Raw genomic sequence first — 14111 nt, 5'->3', positions numbered from 1 at the left:
GTAAATCCACATCCATACAGTATGTTGATGTGGCAAGTGATAACTTTACCTACTATGTCGCTGTGCCAACCCCTTCTCAGTTAGGTTTTCAATGAGTATTTGAATAGCTCAGTTATCATTTGCTATGTACCCTGTGCTTATAATTTTTTTTTCAATTGGAAAAGAAGAGTTTCAGAGAGAAGGGGATACACAGAGAGTGAGATTTTCTACTTACTGGTTCGTTTCCCAGATTGCTACAACAGCCAGAGCTGAGCCAGGCTGGTGAGGTAGCCAGAAATTCCATTCATGTGACCCACATGAGTGACAGAGGCCCAAGAGCTTAAGCCATCTTTCTCTGCCTTCCCAGATACATTAACCAGAAACTGGATGGTAGCTGAGCATCCAGAACTTGAACAGTCACCCTGAGATGGAATGTTGACATCACAAGCACTAATTAATCTGTGGCAAAACAAAACCAGTGCTTCTCACTCAGTTGTTGCAGGGTGACTGAGAATGAATAAAGGGAGGGAGAATGAGAGAAGAAAAGAAAATGGTGAAAATAGCAATGAATAGACATTTAATATTTATATGCCACACATCTGACTTATGCTAGAAGAATACATATAAAGTACATGAAAGTAAGAATCAATATATGAAACTACCTTTTTCAGCATAGACCTGGATGGGTGAGATATCATATTGGCTTACAAGATGTATTACTCTTCATGCACTCTTATTTTTTAAAAACAAAAAAGTGTGATTATTGAAAAGGTGGTAACTATGCCTACTCAACAATCACAGAAACACACAGTCTTCTGAGTTAATCAATGTCTTTTGCAAATAAGATTTATATATAAGAGATATATATATATATATAAGATATATATATATATCTCATTTATATACATCACTATTGTTGAATGCTTAGACTAATTCCAAACATGGGATATATACCACATTGTCTCCATGCATTCACTATTGATGGATACTTAGACTGATTCCAAACATGGGCTCATGTAGACAGATCTGCAGTAAATGTAGGAGTGCAGATACCCATTCCACATGTTGATTTCATTTCCTTTGGCTATGCATCCAGCAGTGGAATCACTGCATCATAGGAAAGCTCTATTCTTAATTTTTCAATACCATTCCATACTTTTTACCATTTGTAATTCACAGTCCTTTCCAGCAATGTGTGAGGATTTTTTTCATTTTCCCCACTCACCAGCACGTAATATCACATTTTGGTTTTACTTTGAATTTTTTTAATGTTTAGTGACGTTGAAAATTTTTTTTTCTCATGCCTGTTATCCATCTGTACTTATTCCTTTAAGAAATGTCATTGGGTTAAGTAAAATAAACCAAGGACAGAGAGATAAAGACTGCAAAATCCCACTAAAATGAGAATCTAAAAGAGTTAATCTCTTAGCAACTGAGTATCAGTAGTTGCAAGGGACTGTAGGCGATGAGAGAGGGAGGAAGTGGAAATGTTCATCACTAGATAACTAATTATACTTAGATGGAAGTAATAGATCTTAGTAGCTCTATTATCTAATAAGGTGATAATAGTTAATGATATATTTTATTCTTCTAAAAATATTCATTTGTTTCTATTGGAAAACCAGATTTACTAAGAGAAACTGAGACAGAGAAAAGGACTTTCCAACTACTCGTTCACTCCCCAAGGGGCTACAATGGCTGGAGCCGAACCGATTCAAAACCAGGATCTAGGAGCATCTTCTGCGTCTCCCTCAAGGGGGCAGGGAACCAAGTGCTTGGACTGTCTTCTGATGCTTTACCAGGCCACGACAGGGAGCCGGATCAGAACTAGAGCAACTGCGATATGAACTGGCATCCAAATGGGATGACAGTGCTACAAGACTGAGGCTTAAACAACTGAGCCATAGCACTGACCCATATATGTTTTCTTGAGAAAAGTAGAGATAAGATTCCATCACTACAAAAACAATAACTGTACAAGGTGATATATTTGTAAATTACCTAGATTTAATTATTCTACAATGAATATATATTTCAAAACACAATGTGTATGATGAAAAAACATAGAACATGTTATCTCTCAATTTAAAAAATAGTGGGCATTTGGCATAACAGTTAAGTTTCTGCCTGGGACACCTACACTGTGTTTTGGATGTCTGGCTCAAAACCCAACGGCTCTGATTCCAATCTTGCTTCCTACAAAGGCATCCTTGGAGGCACAAGATGAGGACTCAAGTAATTGCATCTTGCCTCCGATGTGGGAGATGCAGATGGAGTCCTGGGTTCCTGACTTTCTCCTGACACAGTCCTGGCTGTATGGGCAATTCGAGAGGAAACCACAAGATGGTAAAACCTTTATCCATCTGTCTCCCTTGTTATCTCTCTCTCTCCTTCTCTTTGCTTTAAAGTAAAAAATGAAACTAAAAATTGAAAGTCAGTTTTAAAAATAACAATATGCCACCTACGAAAAAAAAGGAACTTAACAAGTTGCACCTAAGCACTATACTTCCCATTTTGCACAATAAACCCTGCTGTCATTTTTTTTTTTAGTAGTACTAAAATTCCCACCACAATTTGGTGTTTCAATTGCACGTTAACTTGGAGATTATGGCACAGCATAAGTGTTCTGATTTCTAGAGAAGTAATGTTTATTCCCAGAGAGAACAAGGTCAGTGTGACTGGAAACACACGTGGTATCAACGCTTACAATCATCGAAAGTAATCTCACAGCAATTCACCAAAAAAAAAAAAAAAAAGAAAAAGAAAAAAAATCATAATCACCCTTAAGTTTTAAAATGATGCTGTGACTCCATGACTCTACAGAAGTTTCTTTTTCACTTTTTTTTTGCTTGAATAAAATTACCTTATACTGTATTTAATCATTTTGCTTTTGAGGTTTCAAAAAACATTAAAATGTAAAATTGGTTTTCTCTTGAATCTAATTCTTAGCTAAGACTATGTCTAGTCAAGGAAAGAAGAGAGGAAAATTAACATTGTTATAAGGACATATGACCATCACAAATCCAATAATAGAGCACTTTTGTGCTTTTTCCTACTTGCAGCAGATAGCTCCAGCAACAATAATGCTGGTATACAAACAAACATGCAATCTTAGTAGCCTACAAATTTAACTCACCAATCTGAAAGTTGGAGCCTTGGGTTGAAGGCTATTACTCAGTTCTGTTCTCAGAGGAGCTGCTCACTGCTCTATCTGGGGCTCTACTGGTTGGTAGCTGGAGTCTTATACATCTAGGTTAGCAGAACGTTGCCTGAAACAACTCGACTCTACTTCATGCCTCTTCCATCTACAAGCTATACTGGTTTTATTTTCCTGGCAAAAGTAGAGTAATAAAAACAGAAACGAATTACATTTTATTTCGGAGGCTAAGATGTTCCTTTACATTTTCATCAGTGGAATTACACCCTGTTGTCACCATCTTTTTCGGCAATACTGTTTTTTCTAAATTCTAAATGATCATGAATTCCCCATAACTGATACTTCTATGATTTATTATACATTAAATTGGCTGCTATCTCATTAGCCACATAAAATTATGTGGATAAACTCAGAATCCAGTAGAAGACAAGCAGACTCCTTTTTTTACTAAGAATATCTTCAAAGCCACATGATAGTTGCATATGTTGAGGCAGTGAAGAATCATAGCTCTTCATGCACTCTTCTCATTTCTATGTCTTAGCATGAAGAGAGGCATGGCATGTTTCTTAGTAAGAGCCACTCATACGTAAACAACTACACAGGGTTTTGTAAGTAGTGTTATAAGGTTTTCTGGATCTGTCAGTTCTAGATGACTTCTGCATCTATGCATTCTTTCCTAAACAAAACTTTGTAATAGATATTAATATTAACATTGTATTAAGTATTATAAGTAATCTTATGCTGAGTTAAAGTACCCAAAGGGTATGCATACATTATATGTAAATTCTGTGTCATTTTATATGAGGGATTTGAACAGTCACAGATTTTTTCTGTCTGTGAAGCACCATCAAACCATTGTCTTGCGGATACCAACGGATGACTGCTTAGTTTATATAATTATCTTCCTCTCTTTTATTCCAACTGTTTCTCAGATTTCTCAACTGAAAAATCTTCTTCATAAATCTACTGTATCTTATCGACATATGGTTTATTCCGTGTTCTTTGTTTTTTTGTACTCTATCATTAAACCCACAGTATTCCAGGTCTACTAAGAAACGAAAGTAAACAACCTTGTTCCTGTCTACCTTGTTAACCCAATTTTCAGATTATGATTATTTCCTATAACTAAGAACTATCCCATACCTCTCATATCTTTCTTTTCTTCCCTATTCTTTCTAATTCCCACTCTCCCAGTTTTGCTTAATATCTACAATGACATGTCATTATCAGTAGGATAGAGGTGAGGCTCTTCACAATTTAGGCCCTTATTATTTGTCTTCAATCTTGAGTTATCTCTAATTTGGCCTAGTCATAATCTGAAGTAATTGTGTCTTATTTTAACTAATTCTACTTAAGTACCTCAGATGATCTGAATATTTCACACACACACACACACACACACACACACAAACTGTGATCTCTAAAAATGTACACATTGGAATGCGAGGGAACTGGTTTTGAATACTGACTACACCCCGTTCCAGCTATCAGAGTTTGGACAAATGAACTAAAGGATAGTTCTTTTTCCTGGTCATGTAGTCATTGTAAAAATATATAATTATATGAATGTCTAGCACTTTTTGGAATTTAATGAGAGCAGGTAGGTTACACATTTAGTAAGGTGAATAACGGTGCATAAATTCTCAGTGGAAGCCATTTATCTATCAGGCTTCATTTCAAAAACTGATTTCTCTGAAACTTCTAAATGACCAAGAGTCTCATTCTCACACCATGTCTATGGTTCTCTGTACTATATAAATCTTAGTAAAAGCAGCTATAGCATACCATTGTGTTTATTGTCTTACATCATCTAGACTGTTTTCAGATTTTTTCCTGCCTTACTTAGGTGGTTTCTTATTTATTTTTTTAACCCAGATTCTAGCATGTAACAGATTTTATGTCTGCGCGAGTTCAAAGACAGGTGACAGGAGAAGCTTCCATGTGAAAAGAAAATATTACACATACATTCATGATGCATGTCATATATTTTCCTAAAATTAAATAGCAGAGTGAAGAGACTCAGCTTGAAAAAACTATTCCAGGCAATATTCCACTCACTACCTTTTTTTAAATTTTACTTAATTTTATTATCATTTTATGATACAGTTTCTTTGGCCCTGGGATTTCCCTTATGCCCTCCCCAATTCCGTCCCCCCTCACTGAGTTCCTCCATATCATTACTATAGTATACTTCTTAATACACAGTCATATGTGCAACATTGCAAGCATGGACAGTGGCAGAGAGTCCAGCACCCTATTGTCCAAATATAGTAAACACTTTCATCAGCAGTTGACCTTTGTCTGGAAGTAGAGATGCATACTGCATTGTATCCTCACATCTGGATATGATAGTCTCCATTACACAGTTACTATACATTTCCTTAAATGAAAAGCCGCAAAAAAAATAAACAACAGGAAGAAAGAAAAGAAATTAACAACAACATGAAGTTAAATAACATGCTACTGAATGACTCATGTGTCGCTGAAGAAATGAAGAAGAAAATCAAGAACCTTCTTGAAGAAAATGATGCTACTGTATGATCTATGAGTCACTGAACAATTTAATCAGAAGAATGTGTTTCGCAGAGATGAAAATAACAAAAAAGTCAAAATCCATGATACAGCTTCCACTGATCTTTATCGTGAAATGTGTCTCCTGCAGGCAACACATAGATGGATTTTGTTTTTTAATTCAGTCTACTAATCTATGATGTTTAATTGATTACTTTAAGCTGTTTACATTCAAGGTTAATACAAATAAGTGATAATTTAGTTCTGTCATTTCAGCAATGGGTTGTTCATTGATTTAGTCTTCTGTTGTTATTTTACTGGGATGTTCTTTGCATTTGCCTTTGGTTTTGGGTGCTATCCCTTTTCTCTGTCAAAAGAACTTCTGTAACTATTATTTGTAGGGCAGGTTTGGAAGAGGCATATTGTTTCAACTTTTCTTTACTGTGGAAGAATTTTATTTCATTTTCAAAGACAAAGGGAAGTTTTGCTGGGTATGTTATCCTGGGCCGACAATTTTTTCTTTTAGAATCTGGAATATGTCATTCCATTCTCTTCTTGCCTGTAGAGTTTCCTGTGAGAGGTCTCCTGTGAGTTTAATTGGCATTCCTTTCTATGTCAGATGATTTTTTTTTTTCACGTGCACATTTAAGGATCATTTTCTTATGTTTGATTGAAGAAAGCTTGATGATCATGTGTCTTGGTGAAGATTGCTTTTGGTGAAGCCTGTTGAGAGTTCTGTTCCCCTCCTGGATGTTGTTTCCCAATTCTTTCTCTAGATTAGGGAAATTTTCCTTTATTATTTCATTAAATACATTTGTAAACCCAGCTTCTCTTTCTGCGACTCCCATGACTCTCATATTTGACCTTTTAATAGTGTCAATTGTTGAATATTTTTTTGGCCTGATCCAGCTCTGCTTCCAGATTTTTGTTTGCTTCCTCCTGGTGACAGGAAATATCTTTCAATTCTGAGATTCTTTCTTCTGCTTGCTTCATTCTATTTTGGAGACTCTCCACTGTACTTTTAATTTGCTCCACTGTATTCTTCATTTCTGATATATCAGCTTTCATTTGATTCATTTCCAGTGTGACATATTCCTTAAATTGCTTGAACGCCTGCTTTATGTGCTACTCATGGTTGATAAGAAGCTTTATATTAAGTGTTTTGAATTCTGTTTCCCCCATTTTCTCGTTGTTTTCCTCAGTGACCTCTGAGGTTGGCAAAGGGTTTTGTTCCTTTGCAGGGGAGTCTTCAGTAATATTCATTTTGCCTCTATCTCTTCTTTTGCTCTTGGTCATTGTACTTCTGGACTTCTGGTTATCAGATTTTTTTCCTTCAGGCAGGTTTCTATGCTGTGTCATCCACAGGTCTACAGGTCGATTTTACTTATTGTAGTTGGTACATGGCTCTTTGTTTGCAGTCACCTGTGTCACTCCCTCCAGCGAGTACCAGGTCTGGGTTCTTTTTTTTTTTTTAAGATTTATTTATTTTTATTACAAAGTCAGATATATACAGAGAGGAGGAGAGACAGAGAGGAAGATCTTCCGTCTGATGATTCACTCCCCAAATGAGTGCAACGGCCGGTGCTGTGCCAATCTGGAGCCAGGAGCCTCCGCCAGGTCTCCCACACGGGTGCAGGATCCCAAAGCTTTGGGCCGTCCTCGACTGCTTTCCCAGGCCACAAGCAGGGAACTGGATGGGAAGTGGAGCTGCTGGGAATAGAACTGGCTCCCATATGGGATCCCAGGCGTTGAAGGCGAGGACTTTAGTCACTAGGCCACGCCGCCAGGCCCCAGGTCTGGGTTCTTATGTTAGGTTTCCATCATGGTCTCCGTGGTCCCAGCTACTGACTCACCACCTCCACCTCCTATGACACCATGCTGAGGCTGCACTGTTGTTTGTACAACCTTTCTCCCACTTTCTGGTCGGATCAGGTCCCTGGATTAGGGAGACACCAGGTGTCCTATATAGCTAGGTTGTTGATGGTGCTGATCTTGTCTGAAGCAGTTGGTTGTTAGGACTGAGGACCACACAGACCTATTTTGACCTGTACAATGCCACAGTCGGTATTATTTTCCTGTGGGACCAGTGCAATGCAATGAGTTCAGTGAATTCTCATGAAGCTCAGTGCATGTGCAGCTCACTGTTGTCCCCTGCAGTTTTAACACTTTGCTACACTGTAAGAAATTGCACCTGATGTGCCACTACTAGAGTTCTCAATTTGCTGGCAGTCAGGTCTGAGGGCTACCTGGACCTATCTGTGTGGAACCTGTAGAATGCCACGTTGCTGCAGTTCACTGACCCAGAAATGAGTTCACTTCCAGCTCAGTGCATGAGCAGTCCTAACCCATAGCCCTTGCCTCCTTAAACAAAATGGCACCTAATTCTTCTCTAGGGGATGGACTGGACTGTGGAATGCACCCTTTTCCCACATCACTCCTCTGGGACCTGCTGCTCTGTCTCTCTGCTCCTGGTCACATCAAACAGATCAGCAGCATGAGCAGTTCTTTGTCTCAGTTTACCTCTGGAGCTCCCGGTGAACGTCCCTTCCTATCTTGTGGCTGGTGGAGTTCTGGCTGCTGGTGGAGTTCAGATTGCCATTTGCTGAATGCTGCTGGGGTATCAGTCACTGCAACAGCACACCGTTGTGTCTGCTGCTTTCTGTGTCTGTCAGTCTCCTGGTACCCCTCTGCTGTTGTTCCGCCCTCTCTTACTTCCTGGAATGTGCCATCACTTCTTCACACTGGCTAATATTTACCCATCTGTTTAAATGTGTCCTTACCCTATTCTGCCATCTTGATTCTCTCGCCACTCACTACTTTTCAATCAGCAATTACTTTGTAGAGCTTTTTCCAGTTGTAGAAAATGATTTTGGTTAGCCAACATTATAGAGTAACCACCCAGGCCAGTTCTACAGATGGGATTGAATTTGTCATTGATGACATCATGGAAATGTTGATGCTGTTCATTTCCTTACATCTGATGGACCAAAAAAAGAAAGAGAAGGCAAATGCCTTGACTATCCTGCTGTGAGTTGATTGTTTTCAATATCTAATTTACAACTGATAGGTCAAAAGCTGTACAAGACCATACTTGCCTTGAGACACACTGACTAGTGATTGAAAACTAATGTAGTCCAACAAATAACCTTTTTGTCACTCAAAGATACTGCTAATCAAAAGGAAATACAAAATAAGCTGAGTTGCCTGTGCAAAGGCTCAATTGGCTAGTTCTTTACCTCAGAGCATAGCATTACATGTGGACATCATACATGTCCTGGCTGTACCACTTCTGATCCAACTCCCTGCCTGCGCCCTGGGAAGACAATGGAGGATGGTCAGGAGACTTGGGACCCTGAACCTATGTGGGAGACCCAGAAGAAGTTGAGACTTTCACATTATATTTTATCGGATACAATAGACCAGATAAAATGTCTACTGACTTTAACAACCTGCATGTTCATTTAGTCACCATTTGAATTTCCCCACATAAGAGCAGTTAGAATTTAACAAAAGTCTGTGAAGGGAACTCATGTAGCTTCAAAGTTTTATCTTCTTTGAGGGTCTTGTCATCCTCCTGCATACTTACTACCACAAGGTTCACTTGGTTAATTTTATAGTCATTTCTCATTGGAGAATGACTCACAGTCAATTATACTGTAAACTTCTGAACAACACATCATGACCCTGAATTTCTTTCATATCCATCGTCTGCTGCTTCTGAATAAAGCAATCAATGGCTGACCAGAATTAACATGAACATTTCAAACCAATAAGGTCATAGAAGATCATAAAGTAGTTTAAGAAAAACTTTCTCAAAAAAGGAAAGCATGAAGCATGAGAAAGTGGAAATAATGAGAAGGTAGAAGTCAGGACATAAAAAGAGAAAAAAAACCAAAAGTACACAGAAATACAAAGAAATAGAATAATAGAGTGCTTAGGAAAGCATCAATGGACACTTGGCACTGGTGGTAAAATGAATTCAAAGTTTGCACGGTTGCTGAAGTAGCTTCTTACCCTTTCCTTCTGTGAATTTAACAATCAACTCCCAAGATGAGTCATGATTCAAAAGATCATGTTTTCTTATATGAATACTATAAGGAGAAACTGCAAGTTAGCTGCTAAATTGACAAGTCAATTTTCCTTTGAAATCTAACCAGCAGGAAAACTCAGAGCTTTTACCCTTCAGAATCACATCTGTTGGTTCCAGCTCTTTCATCTTTCCAATACACTGCTAATTCCAGCTTTTCTTCAGCATGTGTCAATATTCTCAAATAGTACTCAACTCACCAAAAAAAATGACAGTAATATCTTATCAGATATGGTTAAGTGAACTCTTAATGAGTGTACATCAAACTAAGTATAACAAAGCACTAACTGTACAAGAAATCTCAAAGCAATACATGGCCTGGTGTGGTAGCCTAACTGGCTAATACTACAGCAGCAGCAATTACCATATGAATGTCAATTCCTGTCCCAACTGCTCCACTTCCAGTCCAGCTCCTTGCTTAGGACTTGGGAAAGCAAAGGAGGAGGAACCAGAGCCTTGGATCCCTGGACCAAAGTGAAAAACCCAGGACCAAAGTGAAAAACCCAGCAAAAGTTGATGACTCCTGCCTTCAGGTTGGCTCAATGCCAAACATTTGGGGAGTGAACCAACAAATGCAAGATTTTTCTGTCTCTTCTTTTTAAATCTGCCTTTTGGATAAAAATCAGTAAATCTTTAAAAAACACATACATGAAAGATGATCTTTATTACATATATACTTAAACCAGTACTTGTTCTTCTGTAACTCTCAGAATTCAAAAACTTAATTTTTGCCTAATTAAAACATTGCAACATAGAATCAAAAATGTCTGAAGATTTTTTTCCACTTCTCTCAGAACAAGCTTAACACAATAAGCTTTTTTAAAAAATATATTTTTAATTTTTTTTGAAAAGTCAGATATATAGAGATAGGAGGAGAGAAGGAGAGGAAGATCTTCCTTCTGTTGATTCATTCCCCAGACAGCCCCAACAGCCAAAGCTGCGCCAATCTGCAGCCAGGAGCCAGGGGCCTCCTCAAGGTCTCCCACGAGGGTGCAGGGTCCCAAGGCCTTGGGCCATCCTCAAATGCTTTCCCAGGCCACAAGCAGGGAGCTGGATGGGAAGTGGGGCTGCGGGGATTAGAATCACCACCCATATGGAATCCTGGCGCGTGCAAGGTGAGGACTTCAGCTGTAGGGTACCATACTGGGCCCACGATAAACTTTTGTTTTGTTTCTTTGCTCTTTTCTCTGCACGTTGCTTGTAATTTATTCACAGTACAGGCTCAGAAACACTGAACTTAACAATATGTGAGCAAGAAAACCAAGTGGTTCAGGAATCTAAATATTAATTTCAAAGAACACAAAACTGTAGCGAAGCAAGGATGATTTTAACATTTCCATGTCACTACAAGTATAATTGAAACAAATACCAAAAGTCTTATTTAAGCAAAAATACATTCATGACCAGAACATTCAAAAAGCTCATTGGATCATTTCTATGTTCGTTCTAAAAACTAGGAGATTAAAAAAGGTAATCCGAAAAAGTACTAAAATATTTTCATTAGCCATTATTTATGGTATTCACATCACAGTTTGGTATCAAGTGATTACAGATTCACAAGTCAATATGGCATATTTTTTACAGTTTTCCTTGTAGATATCCTTTGACTGCCTACTATGCATAGCATCACTCCTAACACATATAATTGACCACAGTAATTTCAGAGCCTGCTCACACTTAAGAGAAATAGAGTCCAGATCTTGAAGGAACAAGGTGAAATCATATGACAAAGGAACACACAAAAAGGTGATATAGTTGTGGCCATCTTTAGGTCAACTGGTAGAAGCTGAGTGTCTTCAGAACAGAATGGATACACAGGTCTGTTTTATAATATTTTTTATCTCCTTTATTCCCACAGTGTTAGCACAATACTTGCAGCATGGTATATATTGTACAGGAGACTGCTTATTTTCCAGGTTCCTTCCGAGATATTTCTAGTGTCAGGACACAATCTATACAAATAGAAATCCTCCTTTGGGGTTAGAGTCAAGGGGTACTGCCTATAAAACTGTTTTGAATTTTCACTTAAAAGAATGTTATTGTTTGCCTCTTAATTTCCTTGATAAAAGAGGTTAGGGAGACTTCCATTCTGGGAGCCTCACTTCTTAAATACTTGTGTTCATTACTTCATGACTAAATTTTACATTTAAATTGTGAACAATGCAAATGCTTAAATGGAGGTTGAATTTCCTCTCAAAAAAAATACATAAAATATGTTTAAACAGCTCTTACAGTACATTCCATAGACACGTTTGTGATCAGAGAAAATAGCCTCTGTATTCTAGATAAAAGAGTTCCTTTTGATTGTTGCCAAGGAGACCTGGTCTGAAGCCTCCCTCTGTGCTCACCATGCATTGGCTCATATTCATCACTATTGACAGTCCCGTATGTGTCACTGTCCAGCAAAAATCCTATCTGTTACTATTAATAAGCTACCTTTTGCCATATTGATCGGCTGCTTATCTGAGCTTTACAGACAACAGCCTCCCTGTTTGTCTCAGAAGCCTCCTGTTAGTCAGAATGGGACCCCTCACTCTTTGCTCCCTATCTTCACAACTTTCAGTACACACAGCTGTGACCTTAGATATTTTCTTTGTACCTATGTCTAAGCACTCAAATCAAGACATTTTTCTTGTACCTAGCTGCAGAATTAACTCTCAGACTACCAAACTCAAGTTACCACATGGCACTCTCTGAAAGTCCTCTGAACAAGACTCTAGCTAACCTAGCAATGACAGAAAAGTCCTGAACTAAAATGTCTTGCAAGCAATATTTGCAAGAATTCTTATAAGAACACTTGAATACCCTGTTTTCTGCATGACCTAGCTCCATTTTCTGAAAACAATAACATTAGTTAAATGGAACTGGCATCAAGCTATTAGATCTGCTCCAGCAAATCAGCTTTAAGGCACATGAACCAGACATTAGGACAAAAAGGAGACGCTTGCTTCCAGCTTAGTCCTAAACTATGCTCAGGGACTCTGATACTTGCGAAATTCCCTAGCGAACCAGTGGGTTGAGCCCGCCAAGAATTTACTTCCTTCACATGATCACCTAGAAACTACGTATCTTAGAAAGAAAAGGCATGCCAGATTTCTGGAGAATAATGGAGGTTTCTGATACAGATTGAGGCTTTATTTGTCAGCCAAATCTCATGGCTTTGCATCTCTACTCAAGGAAACTGGATATAACAGAAAATAAATCCTATTTTTCAAATTTCTATGACTCTTGGGACCACCCAACAGAGATCTGGGTCACCTTCACCAGGGTTACGTGTAGGCAACCACAGCACAAGCTGAGAGCAAGGGCCTCTCTGCCCTTGAGCATCAAGAATGACCATGCGAAGATCGCTTTGCATCTTCCTGCAGAAGAGCAGTTTCCATTCAATGTAACCTTACACACCTCTGTTTCAGTGACTACCAGTCAGAGGTGGTGGCAACAGCAGATTAAAAATTCCTTGGGAGCATGGTGAGGACATGGATAGAATCACCAATATATGTTATCTCAGAAATGTGCAGCACAAAAGGCTTGAGTAATTTTTGAGAAAGCGCACAGGTTCCAAAGTAAGATCTTGAGGATAAAACAAAAAATACTACATTTTATTCTTTTTCTTCTTATAAGCTTAGTCCTTTTCAGTGTCTCCATAAAAATAGTGGGGGTAGAAGGAAGAGAGAGATGAATTAAGATATGTGATCGGCCAGCATTACAGCATAACAAATAAAGTTGCCTCCTACAGTATCAACATTTCATATCCCGGCTGCTCCACTTCCAATTCAGTTATTTTTACAGTGGTCTGGAAGAATTAGCAGAAGTTGACCTGGTTCCTGGCTTCACTCTGGCTATTGCAGCCATCTGGAGAGTGAAGCAGCAGGGAGATGATCTCTCTCTCTCTCTGTCTCTCTCCTCCTCTCTCAACTCTAATAAAAAAATAAATCTTCTAAAAAAAAAAAACCTGCATGTAATCCAGGAAATCACCAGCAAAATGGGTGAAGACAGATGCTTGGAATGGCACATAGTCCAAACCATATCTGGCTTAGTCTGCAGTCAACATTCTTGCAAGTAACAATAGGATCACAAAATAATATTTTTCAGATGAAATAAGTAAGTGATTTACGAACAGAACATAGAGCCTGAAACATGGCTTACACATTAATGTTGACCATCCTACCTCTACCCCTTTTTAATCTTTTCCTTGTCCACTTTTCTATCTTTTGTTGTTCTCTAACGTACTGGATAGTCACTGATCCATTTGGTTCCACAAAACAAATCTGAGACATGTGTGTGTGTGTGTGTGTGTGTGTATAAAATAGATAAATAAAACATTTTAAATGAAAATATCATGCAAAAAATCCATTTAAAAATTAAAACATCATGTTT

The 14111-nt window shown here is 38.2% G+C and overlaps 1 long non-coding RNA gene across 1 annotated transcript in view; it reads right to left on the bottom strand.

The window, feature by feature from the left end:
- Nucleotides 1-14111, bottom strand: part of LOC131480465 (uncharacterized) — a 69061-nt gene that overhangs the window by 22200 nt on the left and 32750 nt on the right. The window contains exon 2 of the long non-coding RNA XR_009245549.1: nucleotides 3116-3310. This is a non-coding gene — a long non-coding RNA (uncharacterized LOC131480465). The remainder of the gene's footprint in view (nucleotides 1-3115; nucleotides 3311-14111) is intronic.

Source organism: Ochotona princeps, chromosome 6 (genome assembly GCF_030435755.1).
Source record: "Ochotona princeps isolate mOchPri1 chromosome 6, mOchPri1.hap1, whole genome shotgun sequence".
NCBI classification, from domain to species: Eukaryota; Metazoa; Chordata; class Mammalia; order Lagomorpha; family Ochotonidae; genus Ochotona; species Ochotona princeps.
The sequence above is the reverse complement of the archived record's forward strand: the minus strand, read 5'-3'. Positions and strand labels throughout refer to the sequence as shown.